Source organism: Schistocerca serialis, chromosome 3 (assembly GCF_023864345.2).
Source record: "Schistocerca serialis cubense isolate TAMUIC-IGC-003099 chromosome 3, iqSchSeri2.2, whole genome shotgun sequence".
NCBI classification, from domain to species: domain Eukaryota; kingdom Metazoa; phylum Arthropoda; class Insecta; order Orthoptera; family Acrididae; genus Schistocerca; species Schistocerca serialis.
Window position 1 is genome coordinate 803,875,673 of NC_064640.1, and position 19,578 is coordinate 803,895,250.

At 44.4% G+C, this 19,578-nt stretch overlaps 1 pseudogene; it reads left to right on the plus strand.

Moving 5' to 3' along the window:
• Positions 1 to 18,229: 18,229 nt before the first annotated feature.
• On the plus strand, positions 18,230 to 18,347 carry LOC126472143 (5S ribosomal RNA; annotated as a pseudogene).
• Positions 18,348 to 19,578: the final 1,231 nt, after the last annotated feature.

Below are 19,578 nucleotides of genomic sequence, written 5' to 3' on the forward strand. Positions count from 1 at the left end.
CTAATTACTTCACAGAAAACATTCCAAGTCTGCTCTCGAATTCCAAGAGAATCTAATGAACATTTTCCGTTATATTTGTATATTTGCCAGCTACCAATGATTCAGTTTGTTCCATGTCGATTATCTGCGAGCAACCTTGGCTCTTATCTCTGATCTCACTAGTCGAATTTCATTATGGCGTCTGCTACAATAACGTATCTGCTGAGGTACTTTGGTGTGTGAGTGGCTTCGCCCATGAGATACTTTGGCGCGCAGTTGTTGGCCATACTTCGAAAGTTCCAAGTTTCGAAGGAGAACAACAACTCTACCTTGTTATTCCGTTCGTTACTGTAGTTGAGACAGCAATGATTTTTATGTGTCAGATTTTATCAAAACGAAACTCCTCTCATACGATGACTCTCAGCAGAAAGAAACATCTTTGGATTGATATACCTGAGGCGAGCCACATGTTGGCTTGTCGAGGGTTATCTAGAGTCAAATATTGAATGTTAGGGCAGGGCCGCTCTCGAGAATACGATTCAGTGGAGCAGTTTCAGTCCTGTTTATAAACTGTATTTATCTCATGAACGAGTTTAACAAGTCGGAATTTGATTCGCTTAATAGATTGTGTGCCTTACACGAATTTCCAATGTTTCCAATGTAAATTGAAAAATTGATGTTTGCATGGGTGTGCAAACGACAGCATGTGATTCACGTAACTTAATTAATGTGGGATATGTAATTTTTGTATGTTCCAGGCATAATAACAATCCATCGTCAATGAAAATCTTAAACTTTTATTTCAAATCCATGCCATTCATGGATTTAGTTAACTGAGGTGCATATTTTGTGATATAATAGATATGAGCAACTATAAGGCCTTGCCCAAAATGCTTTATGCAGAAGCAGCTAAAATAAATATTTTCCTGGTTAATTCAATTAATGTTTCACTCAGCATCACTTTTGCTCGTAATAAATATTCATAAATAACCCACTCTTTGCATTATTAAGCTACGTTCAGGTCACAGAAAGTAAGTTCGACCCGAGAACTTTGAGAAGGCAAATGTGTAACATTCTGATTACATGTTTTGTGACACGATGGTTTTTCAAGGTCGCCACAACGAAGTATATTCACTTTATATATGAATGGCCAAAATTTAATCTGTATCTTACTACCTACTTACAGAAAGACTAAATGTTGATATGAAGATTCAGTTTGGTTTCAGATAATGGAAAGTCAACCAGTGGACCATATTCACATATGTAGGGTATTAACTAAAATATTCGATTGTGCTATTTACGCATACCTGTTTGAAGAACCATTATTGAGAGTGGCCAGATTACACAAATTAATTGGAGCTTATTCATTTTTCTACGAAGGGCAACCTTCATGTGGGACTTAGTCACCACGAAGTGTTGCACAATAGAACACACGCAAAGCTATTTACTATACAGATACCATACACTGTTAATGGAACAAAACGTGGCTGTATCCGTAGCACTACGATCAGGGGCATGACTCGTGCCATTCTTGAGGACCTTTAAGGCACGAGGAAGTCACTCTTTAATGATAAACGAAAATTCCACTCAACGATTTGCTCTTCGGCCTTTTCCAACTGGTCCACAAGGCAGAAGGAGAAACGATCCCTGATCTTGAGGCATGTGATCAGCATGTCGTCAATCTCTCCACCCGATATCGCCAGTAGCTAAATCTTGGTGATGTCGCTTCTTCATTTTTCTGGCAGCGATTTGGCTTCGAATCTATCCTCTGATTTAGCGTTCTGCCGTAGATAATGATTGTCTTCACTCGGAAGAACGGAAACGTTCAGTAAGATAATGTGATTAACACAGTTACGCAAGTATCTTAAAATGCTACGAAGAGCAAAGTAATGAATTCGAAATTTATTGTATGGATTTCAGCCTAATAGAGTATTTATACGGCAAGCTCGACCGTTCTTTTCCCTGTTTAGAACATCCACAATGCACCCTCCGTCAGACGTGGTAATCATTACTTATGCTCTGGTTCCAGATGCCTGTGGTGACCTATTAGCTATATTTCATTGACCCGATTCCAATCTGTTTAACTATTGTGCGTGCTGCAGAAGGCAGTAAAATGGGACTCGATAAGTGAATGAATATGATTACTTGGCCGCATACATTCGATGAGTAAAAACTATTACTTTTTAGCTCCATTATGAATTCCATCTCTTGTATTTTGCCATATCGAGGAAAACATGATATTGTGTAGTTCGTTAGCACATCGACAGTAAAGCTCCCCAACATTTGTTTAACAGCAGTCACGTTAAGAGAATACGTGGATGGATAGCAAGCGAGGAGTTAACGAGCTGTTGTGGGAAGTTCACTGTGAGCGGCGGAAACGGGCAAGGTCGTGTGTAGCGAGCAGAACGGTCTGGGCGGATTTCACGCGGAAATATATGGAGACACGCTTGTTAGACACAGCATTTATAAGATACAATGACCGTACGAAGGACAATGCAGTACTAAAACATTGCGCTTATTACGAAGTTCCATTTCCGCTCTGTCATTCATAAGAAAATGTAATACGCATAAAATTCTTTCGATTATTTCGTTTGGATCGCGGTTACAAGCGTCATGCTTAGAGATTTTCTCACATAAGCGATGTTGCAGCAGTCACAGACGTAGTTACACTCCTGGAAATTGAAATAAGAACACCGTGAATTCATTGTCCCAGGAAGGGGAAACTTTATTGCCACATTCCTGGGGTCAGATACATCACATGATCACACTGACAGAGCCACAGGCACATAGACACAGGCAACAGAGCATGCACAATGTCGGCACTAGTACAGCGTATATCCACCTTTCGCAGCAATGCAGGCTGCTATTCTCCCATGGAGACGATCGTAGATATGCTGGATGTAGTCCTGTGGAACGGCTTGCCATGCCATTTCCAACTGGCGCCTCAGTTGGACCAGCGTTCGTGCTGGACGTGCAGACCGTGTGAGACGACGCTTCATCCAGTCCCAAACATGCTCAATGGGGGACAGATCCGGAGATCTTGCTGGCCAGGGTAGTTGACTTACACCTTCAAGAGCACGTTGGGTGGCACGGGATACATGCGGACGTGCATTGTCCTGTTGGAACAGCAAGTTCCCTTGCCGGTCTAGGAATGGTAGAACGATGGGTTGGATGACGGTTTGGATGTACCGTGCACTATTCAGTGTCCCCTCGACGATCACCAGTGGTGTACGGCCAGTGTAGGAGATCGCTCCCCACACCATGATGCCGGGTGTTGGCCCTGTGTGCCTCGGTCGTATGCAGTCCTGATTGTGGCGCTCACCTGCACGGCGCCAAACACGCATACGACCATCATTGGCACCAAGGCAGAAGCGACTCTCATCGCTGAAGACGACACGTCTCCATTCGTCCCTCCATTCACGCCTGTCGCGACACCACTGGAGGCGGGCTGCACGATGTTGGGGCGTGAGCGGAAGACGGCCTAACGGTGTGCGGGACCGTAGCCCAGCTTCATGGAGACGGTTGCGAATGGTCCTCGCCGATACCCCAGGAGCAACAGTGTCCCTAATTTGCTGGGAAGTGGCGGTGCGGTCCCCTACGGCACTGCGTAGGATCCTACGGTCTTGGCGTGCATCCGTGCGTCGCTGCGGTCCGGTCCCTGGTCGACGGGCACGTGCACCTTCCGCCGACCACTGGCGACAACATCGATGTGCTGTGGAGACCTTACGCCCCACGTGTTGAGCAATTCGGCGGTACGTCCACCCGGCCTCCCGCATGCCCACTATACGCCCTCGCTCAAAGTTCGTCAACTGCACATACGGTTCACGTCCACGTTGTCGCGGCATGCTACCAGTGTTAAAGACTGCGATGGAGCTCCGTATGCCACGGCAAACTGGCTGACACTGACGGCGGCGGTGCACAAATGCTGCGCAGCTAGCGCCATTCGACGGCCAACACCGCGGTTCCTGGTGTGTCCGCTGTGCCGTGCGTGTGATCATTGCTTGTACAGCCCTCTCGCAGTGTCCGGAGCAAGTATGGTGGGTTTGACACACCGGTGTCAATGTGTTCTTTTTTCCATTTCCAGGAGTGTATATATCATGCTTCCGTTCATTACGGACTTAACTACATCGTACAGCTACGAACAGAATGAGTGCTATACTTCGGAGGAGAGAATAGTGTATAAATTTTTTGGCCTTAGCCGTATTAAAAATTATCAGCAGTACTTTACCAAAATGCTCTTTGCTCGACCGAAGTCGAGCATATATTTCAACGAAGGCTACGATTTGCAAGCAAAGAGATTTCATCGAAGGTTACGTTTTAGTATCATGAAGGGAGACTGCTTTCCTACTTCGCTGAGACATTAAAAGCACACGACCACGATGACCTCAGGCCTCATGCGTGCTCCCTCGTAATAAATTAGCAGGTTACGGCGGAGGAGACTTCGCGTTCTTGTGGCCATCTGCTTGCTTGTCGTCCTTAAAAACATGTACTGGATGAACCTTCTCTTCCTTACAGCGGACTCTATACACCAACTTAATCCAGGAACAACCCGTGGAACGAACGACCCGGTCAAAACTTCTAAACGACCTAAGATGATCAGCCTGCCGAAGTGAATGACGAAATTTCTTTGTCAAGATAATACAATACGAAGTCCTTTAAGAGACGTAACTAGAAAGAATAGCTGATTCTGGAATGAAAATTAAGTAGTAATACGGGAAAGTTACGACAGTGTTAAGAGACTGGAAATTTCAGATTCGATTTTCGACCTAACGAGATGGCACAGTAGTTAGAGCCTTGGACTCGCACTCACGAGGACGACGGTTCAAATCCGCGCACGGCCATGCTGATTTAGATTTTCCGTGATTACCCTAAATCGCATCAGGCAAATGCCGGAATGGTTTCTTTGAAAGGCCAGTTTCCTGTCCCCATCATTCAAACAATCCGAGCTTGTGCTCCGTCTCCAATTATTTCTATATCAACGGCGCGTTAGACCCTAATCTCCCATCCTTCGATTTTCGGCCCGTCTTGGTATTCAGGGATTCTTCTAACTTGCTGTGTGCGACTACAGTCATTCTCTCTCTCTCTCTCTCTCTCTCTCTCTCTCTCTCTCTCACACACACACACACACACACACACACACACACACACACACACACACACACACACACACATTCGTTCGTGCAAACAATGGAAAGAAGTTGCAGGGACCGATGCATATACTAAAAAGTCTGATTTCATATTTATAAACCTTATAATTATACAGAGTTATTACAAATGATTGAAGCGATTTCACAGCTCTACAATAACTTTGTTATTTGAGATATTTTCACAATGCTTTGCACACACATACAAAAACTCAAAAAGTTTTTTTAGGCATTCACAAATGTTCGATATGTGCCCCTTTAGTGATTCGGCAGACATCAAGCCGATAATCAAGTTCCTCCCACACTCGGCGCAGCATGTCTTCATCAATGAGTTCGAAAGCATCGTTGATGCGAGCTCGCAGTTTTGGCACGTTTCTTGGTAGAGGAGATTTAAACACTGAATCTTTCACATAACCCCACAGAAAGAAATCGCATGCGGTTAAGTCGGGAGAGCGTGGAGGCCATGACATGAATTGCTGATCATGATCTCCACCACGACCGATCCATCGGTTTTCCAATCTCCTGTTTAAGAAATGCCGAACATCATGATGGAAGTGCGTTGGAGCACCATCCTATTGAAAGATGAAGTCGGCGCTGTCGGTCTCCAGTTGTGGCATGAGCCAATTTTCCAGCATGTCCAGATACACGTGTCCTGTAACGTGTTTTTCGCAGAAGAAAAAGGGGCCTTAAACTTTAAACCGTGAGATTGCACAAAACACGTTAACTTTTGGTGAATTGCGAATTTGCTGCACGAATGCGTGAGGATTCTCTACCGCCCAGATTCGCACATTGTGTCTGTTCACTTCACCATTAAGAAAAAATGTTTCTTCATCACTGAAAACAAGTTTCGCACTGAACGCATCCTCTTCCATGAGCTGTTGCAACCGCGCCGAAAATTCAAAGCGTTTGACTTTGTCATCGGGTGTCAGGGCTTGTAGCAATTGTAAACGGTAAGGCTTCTGCTTTAGCCTTTTCCGTAAGATTTTCCAAACCGTCGGCTGTGGTACTTTTAGCTCCCTGCTTGCTTTATTCGTCGATTTCCGCGGGCTACGCGTGAAACTTGCCCGCACGCGTTCAACCGTTTCTTCGCTCACTGCAGGCCGACCCGTTGATTTCCCCTTACAGAGGCATCCAGAAGCTTTAAACTGCGCATACCATCGCCGAATGGAGTTAGCAGTTGGTGGATCTTTGTTGAACTTCGTCCTGAACTGTCGTTGCACTGTTATGACTGACTGATGTGAGTGCATTTCAAGCACGACATACGCTTTCTCGGCTCCTGTCGCCATTTTGTCTCACTGCGCTCTCGAGCGCTCTGGCGGCAGAAACCTGAAGTGCGGCTTCAGCCGAACAAAACTTTATGAGTTTTTCTACGTATCTGTAGTGTGTCGTGACCATATGTCAATGATTGGAGCTACAGTGAATTTATGAAATCGCTTCAATCATTTGTGATAGCCCTGTACTTATAATGCCTATTTTAGACATGAGAGCGGAAAGTAAGATGATATCGAGCATAAGAAAACGAATTTCTTATACTATTACCAGAAGGGCATGTTGTACAAGAATGGAACACTCTGGTAGCGCTGCGAGCACGCGACGCTGTAACAAACAATACATAAGCGGAGCAGATACGGACGTGGGATCTCCCTAGCAACGATATGGGCTCCAAATCGGAAAACCCATTGAGATAAGTGTATTTGACATTGGGCAAATTATTATTACGCAGAGTGTGTGAAAGCGGTGAAGCTGCTCGAAACCGTACGTATTACTGTCGTCAGCATCTACGGAAACCACTAGGCGCTAAATGGTTGGACGTCCACGACTCTTCACAGAACGTGGAGTTCGGAGGTAGTGATCTGCGGCATTTCTACCGAAAGAGCACAATGCTGGTACACGCTATTTCGGAGCGCACCGTTTATGGTACATCGGTGAACATGGAGCTCCACGGCTGACCAGCCATACGTGTTCACATGTTGACCCAACGACTTCGTCAATTAAGACTGCAATGAACAAACGTGTAGGCAGTTCGGGGGAATCACATTTTTGCTACCCTCGGTCGATGGTCGTCTCCAAAAACGTCGTCATCGAGTTGAACGGCGACTCGAAACGTGCAGCGCGCCACGGAAGCAGGCTGGTCGGAGCCGTATTATGCTATGGGAGACATTATCTTGTGGTATTAATCGAAGACACACTGACAGCTGCGAACCACCTGCACCCCTTCATGTTTGATGTCTTCGACGACGGCGATGTCATCTTTCAGCAGTATAATTGTCCGTGTCTCGGAAGCAGAACCGTGCTACAGTGGTCTGAGGGGCATTATAGTGAACTCACGTTGATGTCTCGGCAACTAAATTCGCCTGATGTAGATGCTATGGAACCCATCTGGGTCGCTATAGGGCACCATCCAGCGTACGCAAATCAGCGGCTCGTTATTTACGTGAATTACACGACCTGTGTGTAACATCTAATGCCACGTACCTCCAAAAACTTACCAACAAACTGTCGTATCCGTGATACGCAGAATCAGTGATGTATTTAGTTCCAAAGACAGACAAACAAGCTATCAAGCTATTGTGCAGGTGGTTGTAATGTTTTGGCTCATCAGTGTATCCTCTAGTACTCTTTAAAATGCTACGATTTTAAGTTAATCATTAAATTTTAAATACTCAATCGGCACCTTATGCGCTATACATTATTTCGAGCACCTTTCAAAGATGAGTATAATTTCACAAAACATTCGACAGTCGTTCAGAAAGCATTAAATATAATATATTCAAATATCGATCGATATTCTAATATCAATGACAGTGTATAGAGAAAGAGAAAGCAAATTCAGTATCGACTGAGAAGTTAAAGTTCATGTCAAACATAGAATTTTAAAGACTACTAGAAGAGTTTGTCTGAGGTATTTTTCCTACTTACCCTGATTACCTTCGAGCAATTTAATATTTTCCAGAATTAATTTTCACTCTGCAGCAGAGTCTTCACTGATATGAAAGTTCCTGGCAGATTAAAACTGTGTGCCGGACCGGGACTCGAAACTGAAAGCTTTGCCTTTCGCGGACAAGTGTTCTGCACGATTACGACCCGCCCTCACAGCTTTACTTCCGCCGGTACCTCACTTGTACCTTCCAATTTCGCAGAAGTTCTCCTGCCTACCATGCGGGACTAGCACACCCAGATGAAAGGATGTTATGGAGACGCCACTATGTGATCAAAAGTATCCGGACACCCGGCTGAAAATGACTTACAAGTTCGTGGCGCCCTCCGTCGGTAATGCTAGAATTAAATAGGGTGTCGGCCCTCCCTTAGCCTTGATGACAGCTTCCACTCTCGCAGACATACATACGTTCAATCAGGGGCTGGAAGGCTTCTTGGGGAATGACAGCCCATTCTTCACGGAGTGCTGCACTGGGGACAGCTATCGATGACGGTCGGTGAGGCCTGGCCCGAAGTTGGCGTTCCAAAATATCCCAAAGGTGTTTTATTGGATTCAGGTCAGGACACTGTGTAGGCCAGTCCATTACAGGGATGTTATTGTCATGTGACTACTCCGCCATAGGGCGGGCATTATGAACAGGTGCTCGATCGTGTTGAAAGATGCAGTCTTCAACAGTGGGAAGCAAGAAGGTGCTTAAAACATCAGTGTAGGCCTGTGCTGTGACAGTGCCACGCAAAACAGCAGGTGTTATAAGCCGCCTCCATGGAAAACAGGACCACACTATGACACCACCGCTTCCGAATTTTACTGTTGGCACTACAAACGCTGGCAGATGACGTTCACTGGGCATTCACCATACTCACACCCTGCTATCGGATCGCCACATTGTGTACAGTGATTCGTCACTCAATACAAGGTTTTTCCACTGTTCAATCGTCCAATGTTTACGCTCCTTACACCAAGCGAGGCGTCGTTTGGCATTTAACGACTCGATGTGTGGCTTATGAGCAGCCGCTCGACCATGAAATCCAACTTTTCTCAACATCCATCTGTCATAGTACCTGCAGTGGATCCTGATGCAGTTTGGAATTTCTGTGTGATGGTCAGGATGGATGTCTGCCTATTAAACATTACGACCCTCTTCAACCGTCGGCGGTCTCTGTCAGTGAACATATGAGGTCGGCCTGTACGCTTTTGTGCTGTACATGTCCCTTCACGCTTCAACTTCACTATCAGTCGGCGTGTGGAAATCACGCGTATAGACGTGTTACACAAGTGACACCCAATCACCTGACCACGTTCGAACTCCGTGAGTTCCGCGGAGAGCCCCATTCTGCTCTCTCACGATGTGTGATGAATACTGAAGTCGCTGATATGGAGTACCTGACAGCAGGTGGCAGCACAACGCACCTTACATGAAAAACGTATGTTTTGGGGAGTGTCAGGATGCTTTTGATCACATAGTGGAGCTTAGTCGCGCCTGGGGGATTTTTTCCGCAATGGTTTTTCACTCTGCAGCGTACTGTGGGCTGATCTGAAACATCCCGGAAGATTAAAGCTGCGTGCTGGACCGAGACTCTAACCTGGCTGACATGCTTCTCTGCTTTCAACGTTGCTAGAAGACCTTTCGCGTTTACCAGGTATCTTTTGTGATGGGCTACGCTTTCGCACGTAAGGTGGTGATTGACAGTATCTTGCGCAGAGTTTTCCATTATCTTTGTCACACATATTGTTATCTGATTAAAGCTTAGGAATCCTTTTTTATTTGCACGCCGCACAAAAAATGTGGAAACGTTTAGCAATCGCAAAAACGGCACGCCACACAAGAAAATGTGGAAACATTTAGCAATCGCAAAAACGGCAAAGTCGGGAAAGTGTCAATCCCTGACCACTCTTGCACGTACTTCCGCGCTCAACCTTCGACGTTCCCTGAAGACCTTCCACGTTTGGCAAGTGTTTTGGTGCTCGGTCACACTTGCGCACCTCAGGTGATGCTTGATACATTCTGTAGTCGAGTAGGCATAAGATGTTAGTAGAGCTGCTGCCAGTTTTCAATGGTGAAATGCTAACGGCTACTGGAGAAACAACCAGTAGTCATTCATAGTGCTACGGCCAAAGTGAGGCATTGCCAGAGAGACATTTACAAAATCGCTTTCCTCCCATCTTATGTTCTCTAAATGTTCAAAATTTAGTACTTGGTTCGAAGGACGCCATTTTGACAGTGAAACATCACACTAATTCAACTTCTTATGTACGAAGCAACTAGACCTTCAAGAAATGAACTTTTGATACCTTATTTGCTTTCCTACAATGTTCTGTTCTCGAAATGTCCTAAATACAATACCTGATTTGAAAGAAGCCGTTTTGACAGTTAAATATCACACCAATGTAACTTTTTATGTGCAAAATGGCTAGACTTTGAAGAGATGAACTCTTTGACACTTCATTTACGTAAGTAGCAGTAGTTGGTGAACTATTTCAATTTTCCGTCACATCATTAAGTTTTTCTTAATAATTCTGACTACTTTTACCAATCAGTTTTTTTATCAATTTCATATCCCATCTGTCCATTTCACACTGTTCGTTTGGCCATGAAAATTCGGACAAAAATTTTCCCTCTAATACATATCAAATTTTTGTTAATTACCATGATTACTTGTAACTATTTAAAATTTTTTTTGCACAACTTTATTTGTCCATTTCTCGTTCTTCGTTTGGATATGAAAATGCGGACTAAAACTCATTGTGTAATTTTCACGTATTCATGTTTTGTTGCTCTCAGACATTTAACCAAAAAAGTAAAGTATGCAGAATGGTACGAGAATACGAAATTAAACTTCACAGGTTGAGAGGATACGTGATGCTATGTCAGTGACTGAAAAATCGAGTCAAATTTAAGAAGAACTAGGCAATATGAGACCACTTATCGACAAGATGTTGCACCGTCCCTGGCCTGGAATCATGGCACTGTTTCGGTTGAGAAGAATGTCATAATGCTGTTGTATGCTCTGCTGAGGCAAGCTGGCCCACAACTGTTGTAAATGGTCGTCGATATTCCCTATACCGGCATTGGGGTCGAATTGACGTCCGATTCGATCCCACACATTCTACCGGGCGCAGATCTGGTGATTTTGTTGGCCGCGGCAGTGCCTCAACATCACGCAGACGATTTGTAGAGACGCTTACCATGTGTGGACGAACACTGGTTGGTAGGTTTGGGGGCGGGAACCAAACAGCGAGGTTACCGGTCCCAACGGATTAGGGAACGATGAGGAAGGAAGTCGACCGTGCCCTTCCGAAGGAACCATCCCGTCATTTGCCTGAAGCGATTTAAGGGAATCACGGACACCTTAATCAGTATGTCCGGACGCTGGTTTGAATCGTCGACCTCCCTAATGCGACTCCAGTGGAACGAGCATTGTTCTGTTGAAAAATGACACCTCGATACTGTCGTATGAGAGGCAACCTTCTGTCACCACTAACTGTGACCTGAAGTCATAGCCGACCGCTCGTTACTCCATGACTCCAAGAGTAGCGCCACTGTGTTTTTCCAGAGTTTTTGAAGAATGGAACCCCTCCCCAGGTCACCACCATACTCGTCGTCGATGGTTATCTGATTTGTCGCTGAACACAGTGCGACGCCAATCATCAGCAGTCTTTGTTTCAGTGTCACGGCACTACTTTAAACCCAGACGTTTGTATCGTTGTGTCAATAGCGTGATATGGTAGTTCCCTTGTCCAGGTGATGCTAGTCTCCGACCAGTGGTGTGGGATGAAACTGAATGTTCCAGGGAGCTGTTGTTGTTCTGGGATGGTAGGCGCAGATGTGAAGGAGTTACGATACGACTGGTGCACAAACGTGGTGGTCAAACGTGGTCGACCGGAACTCTGACGACAAATATGCCTGTCGTCACTTTCCCGCGCAGTCCAACGTCCTACCACTGTTGCTTTCAAATGCCCCACAAATAATGCACAATTTTACCAGCCTTCCACGTGGTAATCCCCAATGAGGTTCCTTTCAAACTGTCAAGAGCTGATAATGCAGACTCACACGAGTTATGCGGCATTTCCGTTTCCTTCACAGTGATCACTCAACATCTGATGCTTTTCACCCCTCTGATGTACACTGTCAGTCATCATACAGCACGGCCAGCCGCTGTGATCGAGCGGTTCTAGGCGCTTCAGTCCGGAAACATGCGGCTGCTACTGTCGTAGGTTCGAATCCTACGTCGGGCATGGATGTGTGTGATGTCCTTATGTTAGTTAGGTTTACGTAGTTCTAAATCTAGGGGACTGATGACATCAGATGTTAAATCCCATAGTGTTTAGAGCCATTTGAACCATCATACAGCACTAAACACGAAGAACACTAGAGCACTGTGGTGGCCGTTCTGCCGGAATCATTTACATACCCGCCGACAGTGTCTACGTATTCTAAGTTACAGTGACGTCCTACCATGTCTTCAGGGTGCTTCTTCAACCGAAATGTGTAGACGTTTCCATGATTTATACTTAATTTATGAAATATAGTACAATTAGCAATTTCTTAGGAGAAATTTTGCCATTACGCAATGGCTGTTCACTTGATTGCAAAAAGCTGTAATATTTACTGAAGGGTGATCGTGTATTTCGTTTGGCAGTGCTGTCCTACGATACGAATCTTCTTCAAATGATATGTGTCATTATCAAAAGTTACATAGGACTGATCAGCAGTACTTGAAGAATCTGAGTAGACACCCTTTCTGCACAGTATCAGCTTTGTGTTCCAAATTTTTATGTGTTATATTCCAGCCGACAGCGAGGAACATTGGTCATAAGGCATTGGTGCTGTTTTAAGAAGGTATCAGCTGTTGTCTCCTGAAGGATTAATCCTGGAAACCAACAAGAATGAATTAGGCTCTACGTAGAAAACGGATATAGTATGGGTGCAGTCTAAATTTTGGACAGACGAAGAACATTTTACAGTTTACATCTTGAAAGCATAGTCATTTCAGACGGAGACTAGATCAGTAGATCAGGGATAGTTGATCAAATACGTAATGAAGGAATTTTTGTATTCTGCTTAAGTGATTTTGAAAAAAAAAGAAAAAAAAAAACGCTGGTCAAGTGGTGGGGTAGGGTGTGCGTTACAATGAAACAGATAGCATACCGTAGGTGTATCCACATCAGACAGCTATCTGTGGAAACGTGAGACTGATTTATGGTTCGTGAAAAGAGGTAGCAGTCTTTTCATTAGCTGCAGAGACAACCGACTAGATGACTGACTGATCCGACCTTGTAGGACCGCATTGTCACAGTCAGCAGGGATAGAAATTAGATAATCTACCTACCTACCATAAAAGTACAAGCTTATTTGTCTACTAGCTACGCTGGTGATGAAGTGATTGGAAGACTGCGTGATGAGATAAAAGGAATTATTCAGGTCGTTAAGAGGAATGAAAATGTAAGTATGATGGAGGGTTGGAATCTGAGAGTTTTAAAAGGAAGAGAAGAAAAAATAATAGGAGAACGTGGACTGGGGGATAGGAATAAACTGGGAAGCCGCCTGGTGGAATTTTGCTCAGAGCGTAATTTATATCATTTCTACTACTTGATTCAAGAATCGTGGAAGAATATTCTACACTACGAAGAGACCGGAGACACGCAAAACTTCTCCAATGGCAGATGTGGAGTCTGACCACAAGTGTTGGGTATGAACTGAGGATTAAAACTGAAGAAATTGCAGAAAAGTAAGAAATTGAGGAACTGGGCTCTGGGAGCAAAATCAGAGGATACTGACAGTTTCAGAGATAGCATTAGGCAAAAATTAACTGAAACAGAAGAGAAGAACGGAATAGACGACGAATGGGTAGCTCTAATGAACGTGAATAATGATGGCAGCAGAGGCGAAACAAAGTCATATGTATAATAATATAGAGGGAATATGCAAAAAGGGGAGAAACATGTAGCTATCTCAAAATCGGTGCAAATAGTTGGCGGCTAATCAACCGCACGATGGTTATTGTACACTGGCTTAACATTACACTGCTGGACTTAGAGCTCATGAGGCACCATGCTGCATAGCGATACATCACCTCAAAACCTCTCGATCTCGAATAAGAGTTCTTTAAATTCTTTCTTCGGTCTACCTCTCGATGAGTTTTGCTCCACTGTTATCTTGACTACTTCTTGGACACAAAGATAAGTTTTGCTAGCATTGTAATATTAATTTCTCTGTCATCAAACAACATCAATCAAATGCTCACAATACACAAATTCCTTGCTGGATCGAGTACAGTAGTTGACATAAAGATACTTATCGTGATAAGTGTGCCTGTAAAAATCCTATCCGGATTAACCACCGATAAGTCGCCTTATACGTATTAGATATGATATCTGTTCCAAAAACCCTGATTTGGTAGATAAACAAACACTGAATAAGCTATGGAACGCAATGCAAATATCAGTTTGTGATATCTGTGACGTATCGTTTGGAAGCCAGAAGATTTAGACGTTAGACTTGTCGTAAATTTATTTAGAGTAAAAGAATTAATTGACACATTTTATTGGTGAAGTAAATGTTGATGCTAAATAAGTGTTAGCGGCCAAACATCTAACGTCATGACTCTCCTATTCACCTCTAAGGACAGAAGCTGTGCACTCAATCTGTCTACGTATATAGTAAATTGTTTGTGGAACTGTGAGAAAGTGCATTAAATGTTTGCGTAGCGTGTAGCTGAGGCGGAACGTGGAACCTTGCCAGTATGCACCTAGTGGGACGTGGGATACCTCCCAAAATCCACATACAGGCAGACCGACACATCGACCCTTGTCGCTAATCCTCCGGGAGGATTCGAACCGGAGCCGTCCCGGAAGCGGTCGCGTTAACACGTGCGGCTGCCCGGGCGAGTGTTGAAGTAGAAACAGTACCGAAAGGACGTGGTCTTCGTGCAGACTGTAATTTCCAGTGAAAGTTTAGAGCAACAAAATTTTTGATTATTACAGAGATGGCGTTAATAACAACAAAATTATGCTTTTGTTACGTAGATGCATGCTGCGCAGAAGCGTAACTAAATTGTAACTAGATTACGGAACAATTTTTTTCAAATTGATATTTCATACTTTTGATGCCTATGTTTCGTTTAAGCGGATACTATCATAAATTTCTTTGTTTTGAAATGGTCATTTCTAGCTATTTTCTCCCAAGTTACTGGACACGTATAAAGAGAATGCTCCTTCAAATCAAGGTAAACAAGAACAAGTGGACAGCAGCAAACAACTCGGCCTATTCCTGCTGAAACTGATTCGTGCGAATTACATTCTACAACTACTACCACAACAGGAAACATCAAGGCGGTGCACAGCGTGGTATTAGACGATTGTTGTTTGAAAACGTTTGAAATCTCTTTAGGCATGTCATTAGAAACTTTATAGTACGTTCTAAGGCAAGAATGAACTGTGGAATGACTTCTTGAATGTTGACCAAAATCAAATGTAAATACGAAATTCTCAGCAATATTTCAACCGTTTTAAAAAGCGGTCAAGGTGTTTTGTGCAGCAGTTGCCACTGTGGGTGAGAGACAGGGAAAGAAGACGGAAGATTAGGCTTCAACATACTGTCGAAGGACACGATTGGGAAGGGAGTTGAAGGAAACAGGGGCCGACAGACAGGGAAAGAAGACGGAAGATTAGGCTTCAACATACTGTCGAAGGACACGATTGGGAAGGGAGCTGAAGGAAACAGGCCTTGCCTACCTAACTTAGATCTCGATGGCTGGATGGCTAGATGACGAGTAGAGTGTCATACAACTACGCCACCCTGTTTGGCTATAAGAGATAGGTTCACAATTTCTGCCAGAAAAGAAACACCTTTCAAAGCAGGTGCGCTAAGTCTGTAGCTTGTGATTTCTGGATAAAAAGAGGTTCTCCTTGCTGATTACTTTTCAGACACCAATAAAATTATTAGGAGAGTCTGTTGGAGCAACGAGATTAACAAATACTGGATAACAAACTCGACTGGGAAAAACTCTTTCATCAGGACGCTGCATATCATCACAAAGGTGCGCAGACGCTGGATAAAGGTAGGGATTCCCACATATAAAAAGATTTGTTACTGGAAATGTTTTGAGAAAAAAGAAGATGTTATAACAATAGTACACCATCTGATCAACAGTATCTAGACACATATTAGTGGACACTGATGTGGAATACGTCCATCCTTCGCCTTTGTGCCGACTTGAACTCCGTTGAGGACACTTTCAGTGAAGTGTCTAAATGTCTGTGGAGGGATGCCAGACCATTCTTCTTCAGAAGCCGAAACCAGTGAAGGTACTGATGTTTGACGCTGGGGCTTGGAGAGAAATCGACCTTCTCATTCATCCCAAAAGTGTTCCATTGGATTTAGGTCGACACAGTAGGCATGTCAGTCCATTTCAAGAATGTTATTGTCCACAAACCATTGCCTCACCGAACCTGCTTTATCATAGGATGCAAACGACCACCGTCTCCGAACTGTTTCTCGACTGAATGCAGCACACATTGCCTTAAGATGTGTTCATACCCTTCCGTATGTAGAGTTTACGCAAGAGCAATAAGGTGACCATACCCTAACCACGAAGAACACCCCGATACCGTAACACAAACTCCTCTTTAGTTCACTGCTGGCACAACACATGATTGTCCATGGCTTCATCATACCCAAATCCTACCATCGATGTGTATAGCGTGAATCAGTACGCCAAATCACTCGTTCCGACTACCGAGTGGCGTCATTCTTTAGGCCACATCAAGCTCTGCTTAGCGTTGACCACAGAAATTTGTGGCTTAGGAAAGTTGCTCGACCATTATACCTCATTCTTTTTAACTCCCTAATCACAGTCATTGTGCTAGCTGGTCTGCTAGTAGCATCTTGATACTCAGGAGTCATTTCCTCCGCTAATTTAACGTGATTTTTTACAACCACCCTCGGAGATGCTCGGCGGTCCTTATCCATCAGTACATGAATTCTGCCTGGACTTGGTTTAGCTGCGGTTGTTCCTTCAAGTTCCTACTTGACTGTCCTGTCACTGACAATCGACATGGGCAGCTTTAGAATGGTTGAAATGTACCTGGTGAACTTGTTACTAGTGACATCCAATGACTACCGTAGTCTACGTTCTAAGTCATTCAGCTCCGGTGACCAACCCATTCTCCTGTAATTGCTTCTCTACTGACAACACAACACTCCACACACACTTTTACACTGGCGGTTACGCCTCTCGTGACATCCAGAGGTCAACTCCGCATTACGCAGGGTGTCTGGATACGTCTGTGCCGGCCGGAGTGGCCGAGCGGTTCTAGGCGCTACAGTCTGAAACCGCCCAACCGCTACGGTCGCAGGTTCGAATCCTGCCTTGGGTATAGATGTGTGTGGTGCCCTTAGGTTAGTTAGGTTTAAGTAGTTCTAAGTTCCAGGGGACTGATGACCTCAGAAGTTAAGTCCCATAGTGCTCAGAGCCATTTGAACCATTTGATACGTCTGTAGTGTAGCTGAATATTTGGCAGAACATCCAGAATCTCACTGCAGTGGAGGAATCTACTCAGTGAAAAATAATTGTCTTCGAGGAAATATTAGAGCCTTTTCATCCAAATGACACAGGTCTCGCTTAACCCGAGAACGGTCCACCTTGTCGTCGTACGTTACTTTACAATGTAGCGATATGATATACAACCAATCTGTATAACCACAATCATATATCAACACATGTGTTATCTCGTGCAGACGTATTTTTTTGAAATGTCGTTCACGAGCGTAGTCAGTTAATTCGACGGAAACACACACACACACACACACACACACACACACACACACACACACACACACACACGCCGGCCGGTGTGGCCGTGCGGTTCTAGGCGCTATAGTCTGGAGCCGAGCGACCGTAGGGTCGCAGGTTCGAATCCTGCCTTGGGCATGGATGTGTATGATGTCCTTAGGTTAGTTAGGTTTAATTAGTTCTAAGTTCTAGGCAACTGATGACCTCAGAAGTTAAGTCGCATAGTGCTCAGAGCCATTTGAACACACACACACACACACACACACACACACACACACACACACAGACACAAGCCTCGAATAACTGCAACTTTGGATGGTTCTGCAGTGCACTAATTTCATGAATTTATTTTTAATTTCCTTTGTTCTATGAGAGGCAATGGCCTTGCCGCAGTGGTTCCACCGGTTCCTGTGAGATCACCGAAGTTAAGCGCTGTCGGGCGTGGTCGGCACTTGGATGGGTGACCATCCGGGCCACCATGCGCTGTTGCCATTTTTCGGGGTGCACTCAGCCTCGTGATGCCAATTGAGGAGCTACTCGACAGAATAGTAGCGGCTTCGGTCCAGAATACCATCATAACGACCGGGAGAGCGGTGTGCTGACCCCACGCCCCTCCTATCTGCATCCTCCACTGAGGATGACACGGTGGTCGGATGGTACCGGTAGGCCACTCGTGGCCTGAAGACGGAGTGCTAAGTTTGTTCTATGACAGGAAAATTTCTACCGTGGGTAACTGCTGCTACAAAACAATTCCCACGATATACATGGCTTTCAGAAAACAGTTTTATACTTTTTAGCAATGTTACTCAATTTATCGATATTCTCTTCAAACAACTTACGGGAATGCAGCCGGGTGACGTCGTCGACAACCGCCGATATTTCGACAGGAGCGTAGCCTGCCGTTTTCGAGGAAAAACTGCAGTAAGTAAGCGCTGTGCAAGCGTATTTACAAACTCGGTTTTCACAGAAACTCTGTAACGATAACACAAGCTGTAAAAACTAGCGCCGTTACAAACCAAATATGACCGACGTCAGAAATTATCGATAGTGGAATTAATAATCAACGAATGAGGTACTACAAACTCTGTCCCTCTGTTTTTTGACATGTGAGAGAGCAGGGTTCCATGCAGAGCTCTGCATGGAATCCTGCTCTCTCATTTGTCAAGTAAGAGGTACAGAGGTTATACTGCCTCACTCGTTGATTGTTAATTTCCCTACGGATAATTTCTGACGTCGGTCATTTTTGATTTGTGATTGCGCTAGTGTTTACGGTGTGTGTGTGCTATCTTTACGGAGTTTCTGAGAAAGCCGAGGTTTTAAATTGGCTTGCATAGCACTTACTTCTTACAGTTTTGCGTAGAAAAATATCGGCGCTTGTCGACCACGTCACCCGGCTGTATTCCCCTAAGTTATTTGAACATTCTATACTCCAAGAGAAATTATTGTCTCATGTCGATACTCTGCTCGTTCTTGGCTTATAGCTTTTGGAGGATTCGTGCTATGGGTGTCGCAGTTTTTCAACTTGTGGCCGTTTGTTAAACAACGTCACGTGGCTCATTTCACATTTTCTCCAACAAAATTCTTATACATCACAGCAACCGAATCTCGTCTTATGTTCGAGTAGAAGATTAGAATTTAAGGTCAAGTCGAAATACCGGCCATTGTAGGCAGAGCACTGCCCCTGTTGGTAAAGTATGGAAGCTTTACAAGAAACCAATGAGAC